The sequence below is a fragment of the Theropithecus gelada genome, chromosome 4, assembly GCF_003255815.1.
Source record: "Theropithecus gelada isolate Dixy chromosome 4, Tgel_1.0, whole genome shotgun sequence".
NCBI classification, from domain to species: domain Eukaryota; kingdom Metazoa; phylum Chordata; class Mammalia; order Primates; family Cercopithecidae; genus Theropithecus; species Theropithecus gelada.
Genome location: NC_037671.1, coordinates 80,677,589 through 80,683,747, shown reverse-complemented (window position 1 = coordinate 80,683,747; position 6,159 = coordinate 80,677,589).

The window sequence follows — 6,159 nt, the reverse complement described above, 5'->3', positions numbered from 1 at the left end:
ATTCCATAGTAATTTCTCCCAAACATCAAGATAACATTAGTTGTACTATTTAATTTGTAATTTGTTTGGCAACAGATAATTTTGAGGTCAGGAAAGGAAGTTAATAGGAAAAGATAAAAACAAGTGATGGTAGAAATAATAAGAAGGTTCTTTCAAACATATATGCATTATTGAATCAATGTATGATTTATGTATATATATGAGTAAATAGGCCTTCTACAGCTGCCATAAGTTTAAATCTCATATAAAAAAATCAATAATCAGTAGCTAACAAATGTATCAATATATGTTGTACAGGTAAGAAGTAGCTGAAAATATATCAAGATGAGCTGGATATAACATACCCATAGAATACAGCCTTATTTTTTACAAGGTACCCAAACATTTTTAGCTAAATTCCTTCTAGAAAAGAGAAATAATTTATTATATTCTTCCCTTGTACTCTTCACAAAACCTTACAGTTTCCACAAGTAAAATCAATACTTTCTTCAGGGCAGTTAAACATATTCCAGCACAAATTTACAAAAAAATTGTAATACAAATATTAAAGTTTACTTAGTCATATTTGATGGTTTTTGAAAATATAGTGTATTTATAGTTTACATTTTGCCAGATGAATGTAACTTTTGAATGTCTCTTTTGTCTGGAGTAAGGAAAACAGTCTGGTCCATGGGCTTGCAACACTGATTGAAACGGCAAAATTTCACAGAGATGTCACAACAGGAAGAAGTTCTGGCATAATCAGCACTGATAATAGCATAAGAAAATACTAGCTAGTCTTTCTGATGAAGAATTCTGCTAAAGGACAATCCAAATAAAGTTTGATTGTAAGAGCGATGATGTAGGTCTGACTGATCATATTGATTGCTTGCATATTGAATTTCCTAAACTCACTAATCTGTAACTGTGAATGGAGTTATTTTTATGTGGTCATACACTTCAAATAAACACACTGAAAATAAAATCTTAGGACATTACACTTATAAGATGCTCAACAGTAGAGTAGTGATGCTTTATACTATGTCCACAGGTGAGAATGTAGCCCACATAAAAAATCCTCTGTGTAGCTACAGGATCTCTTTAAACTTAGCTGTTTGATGCTGATCATTTAAATGCACTCACACTGATGTAAGATTAAACAGTGTGGTTAGAAGGGTTTTTGGCCCATGATGAGGGCAACTGAGTCTAACCTTAACTTTCCCATAACTAGCTGTGTAAATATAGGGAAGATCATCTAGCCTTTCTTCATCTCTAAACTTAGAACTTCATGCTAATCAGAACAGTTTTGAAGATAAAATAAGATAATATAGAAGAAAAATGGTTGAAAAGTTTAAAACTCTAAAAGCTAATCTGTTGATTACAAAGAATATACAAGTAATATGTTGAATGGTTATTCCCAAACTAAGCTGTATGTCATGGATGTTGCCAGTCTTCCACAGGCCCTGAATAATGCATAAACATTTTTTATTTTCCTGAAGGAACATAGGAAACATCATTTCACAAGCACCATTTCCCTGTGAAAACAGGTAATGTATTTTCCCAAGTGAGTTTTAATTTTTGCATGAGGCACTTTGATCAGTTGCTGTTCTACAAACACTAACTGGACAGCAGAGAGATGTCCAGTTCACTCTGCAAAGAAGGCATATGTGTGTGCATGATTGGAAAAGCATGCAATACCCCAGTGGTCTCTGGAATTACTAGGATTTGGGCCACAAAGGCAGCAAATGGTTGGGGGACAGAGGCAGGTCGGGGAGTACTCAAATTCCTCACACTACCACTGCTCTGCCTGCATCGCAGGGTGCTTCTAGAAGTACGTGCCACTTTTTGTGGAAAGGTTCCAAGAGCAGAAGTGGTAGACGGTGGAAAATCAAGAGAGAAAGTGGAGAGGGCTGGTGTGGAAAGACCAAGAGCAGGACAGGAATATGGGGGGAGACTGGCTAGAATGCTGTGAGAGAGGGAAGTAGCAGGCTTAATGGCAGGTTTTGTGTGTGTGGGGGGGGGGGGGGGGGGGGGGGGTGCTTTTTTCTCCTGTCTCTCCTTTTGGGTTTGAACTTGAAGGAGTAATTTTGTATTTGGAGGCTTCCTATCTTCTGAAACCATTTTTGAGAAGGTAGGAAGCAGGGCAAGAAGGGGAAAGTACCACTGCTAAGTGAACTCGGGGCAGTCTTCAAACACCCCACTGTGTTTCAGTGTGTCGCATTTCTTGCAAATTCTCTATAAGGTGCTAGCTTGCTAGCTCTTCGCTGCCACGGAGGTCATTTGTGGCTGCTGGGGAAGAAGTGCCCATCTGCTTCTTCAGGTCATTGTGCATTCTGGCCCTCAGCAGTTGTTTCATGATAAAATCACTTGGTCTCCAAAGTTATGCCCAACCTGAATGTCCAGAACTTGGAAAGAAAGAAGAATCAGAGTGCAGTTCCAGCTCAAGTTTAAGTCTAGGAGGAATATGAGAAGACTGGGAACAAGCCAACTCACAGAATGTAAGAAACTGACGTGCATGGGTCTGAACCAAGGCTCTGTGATTTCTCTAAGATACTTAACTTTCTTGTGCCCTATCTTTCCTATGGAGATATAATGTGTACAGTTCTGGTTTTTAGAGAAAGTTTAGAAAAAATAATGTATATAAAATATTTAGCAGAGTTTCTGGGATATAATAACAAACTCAATAACTATGATTAAGGCCAAAGCTGAACATCTTATTTTGCTAAGTCCAGATTGATTGTTACTGTAACTTTAAAAATAAGATGAACTAATTACAAGTGTTTCTTGCTCAAAATTGTATGTAAAGCTTTCCTTTAAAACCTTCAGAATAAGGACTTTTTATCTGCTCGCTTAGAAAGCAGTTTAAATTTAGGCTCTCCGTATTTCAGTTTTGTGGTGGTCTTAACTTTATCAACTAAGAGCTTCATATTGCCATAGGTTTTTGTTTTTTTTCTTTTAAGTAGGAAAAAGTAAATAATTTACCAAACAGGTTCAGAAGCTAAAGCCTGGGGGAAAGATTTAGCAACTTTGCATCTAAATTTAATCTAAGAGTAACTGTGTTGAGAAATATCTTAGTTGTGAATGTATTTGGAAAGTATAGACGTTCTCATTTGATAATTATTTTGGCTATCTAGAAAAAAATTAATTAATGGTTTCAATTGCAGAATCTGCAATTTTATGTAAGGATGGATATTTTTTCCTAGAATATAAATATTATTTCAGTTTGAAGATAGGAAGAAGTGGGACAATGAACAACATATGCTTTCATTCAACAATATGTAATGATTGGCCACTATGTATCAAGCACATATTAATCCAGTCAAAGATTAAATTGCCCACAAAAGCATTGCCAAAAGTAAGATATCCCAGATGTCCCAGTGCAGGAGGCAGTAGGGTCTGGATTATGGTTGGGAAAGGGGAAATGTTTTGTTAAAGGTTTAAGGAAGTGTCAGCCACAAAGCATTGGATGCTTGGGGGAGAGACAGTCTTGGCACACTGCTGCTGGGATTATCTTCTCCCCAGCATACAGCACATAAGCAGGCCCTACAAGTCCAGCTTCATGCTGTACTTCCACCTCTCAGTTGTGCCCTCCATTTCTGGGAATGACCATGGGATCAGCCTTTGCTTGGGGGAGGGTTCCCACTTAGAGAACTGTAGTATGGTAGCTGTTGTCAGTGCAGCGCAAAGTGTGGCTGGGTCCTTGTGTCAGGATCACCCTGATAGCTTGCCAAAATGCAGATTCCTTTAGTGCTATAGAAGGAAATCCTGGGTATGCATAGGCAGATGTCCATCAGCTCTAAGAGTCTTCTTTATTTTTAGTTTTTGGAGCAAGGGTAAAAATAAAGTAAAAAATAATTGTAGTAGAGCTACACACACACACACACAGCCTTGATTTTTCAAGTGCACTGTGTCTAACATTGGCTTTGTTTTAAAAAGGGGCAGAATTCATACCGGCCTTTGAAGGAAACATTTTTAACAGGTTTTTTTTTTTTTTTTTTTTTTTTTTTTCTTTTCTCTTCTCTTCTCTTCTTTTCTCTTCTCTTTTCTCTCTCTTTTTTCATGTCTTTTCTTTCTCCCTTCCCTTCCCCTCCCTTCCTCCATTTTCTTTTCTTCTTTTCCCCCTCCCCTCCCCTTCATTCTTTCTTCCTTAAATCCTTGCTATTTGTGCTTGTCTTGTCTTCCAATAGAAGGTACTGGTAAGCTACAGACCACTCGCTACCCCGTAATGACCACTAAACAGCATTCACAGCCAAATGGGTTGGGTTAAAGGCCTGACCCCACCACTTATTAGTTGTGGAACTTGGGAATGTTTCTTAATTTCTTGGATTCCTCTGTTTCTAGATCCCTAGGAGATGGAAATACCTTCTTCTTGAAGACTAAATTAGGTATTATGTTAAGGTGCTAAACAGGTTATAGCCCAGACGTGTTCAATAAGTTCCTGGTACTCAAACCTTATCTCAAGGCACTACCAATCTCATTTATTAATCACGAGGAGTGCACGTATCTTTTCTCAAACATTCCCCAACTCTATACGCCTCCCTTTGTAGATAACGCTCTTCTCCTCTTTCCCCGACTACTGAAGGAACATCCATTCTTTCAAGATCCAGTCCAAATGACACCTTCTCGGGTGTCTCTCCGTTTCCTATGTCGTTAGCCCGCCACGCGATTTCGTCAGAATATACTTCTCTCATAATACATATGCAACTGAACCATAATTATGCACCTGGGTGCTATGCCCTCTGGATTATGTGAAATGTAGTCATTCTTAAATCTTCAGCACTTAGCCTGTTGACTGGCACTAACAGGTCACTAAATGCTCTCTCTATACACATGCTCACACAAGAATATGCATATACATATATATGTATAAAACGCCTGGTTAAGATAGATTCATGCGCCGATGGCTGGTCCGAGGAACACATGGGTGTGCTCTGAAGGCAGCGATGGCCCTATGCGGACAGGGTAGTTGTCCTAGAGTCCCCAGGCGCACCTCAGTGCTTAGGCGCAGCGCTGAGGGGACGGCCTCTGCCACGGAGCCAGTCGGGTTTCTCCATTTTGGGACGCAGCTCGGCAGGGTACCGGCAGGGGGCGGCGTTGTCACGCAGCTGGATGCTCCACGGTGACACCCCCGCACCCTACCCCTCACCCCCAAGGGGCGCAGCTTGGGCGACTAGGCCGGGGCTGCCCCCGTTAGGAGGTGCGGGCTGTTTGTCCTCCCAGTCTGGGCGGGCAGGGCTGAGCAGGGTTTGGGGAGTATTCTGTGACCCGGTCATTCTCCCCTCTGCCCCACCTCAGTCCCCAGCAGCGTCTAGGCGCTGGGAAAGCTGCTCTGGCATAGTTGATGGAGGCAGAGAGCTGCCGAAGAGAGGGCCACAGTTTCTAGCAAAGACAGTGGTGGGCGGCGCGAGTGAGCGTGGGGAGAATTAGCTCTGCCGAATTCACCGAAACTGGATGGGAGAATTCATTTTATTCTTGAAACTCCTATTTTACATCTCGTGGGAAACCAAATCGTATTCCACTACACTATGATGCACTTAAAATGGCCAAACCTTAGTGGGACGCGAGGAACGCGCTTGGCCGCCAATTTTCTGTGCGAGAACTGAGAACTCGCAGCAAAGGCACCCGACACCTAGCGGCCCTTCCCCTGGACTCGGAGGCAGCACTCACTCCCGGGGCGCGCTGTCCGCGGGGCACTGGGCCCGCCCAGTCCTCGGCGATTGGTTGCTCGCCCGCGTCTGCTCCGTGACGCACCTTGGCCCTCGCGACACACCGGCCCCTTGGAGCCACTCGTGCGCAAGAGCCGCACACGCCCGAGGCCCGTGGTGTCGCCCCCGCGCCTTCTCCGGCTGGCCCGGAGCTCCCCGGCGTGCTTCCCGAGGTTTCGAGAATCGAAACCCAGTTATCAACAAGCCCTTCCCACTCACGCGCCGTGACTGATTTGCGTGCACGAGTGAACTCATGAGTCCACGCTTGGACCAGGTTTATCAATGGAGTAAATGGTCTAGACACCGAGGTTTAAAAGAGCAGTAGTGAGGAACCTCCGGAGGCCAACAGTGGGAATCTCATGAAGGGCTGTATCCGCGAGAATTTTGGGAAGTTTCTGCAGTTGCAGGATTTTAGTCGCGATCTGGTTTTGATGATCAGTTATGATTCCTGGGGCATTTTAAGTGTCTCCTCCTG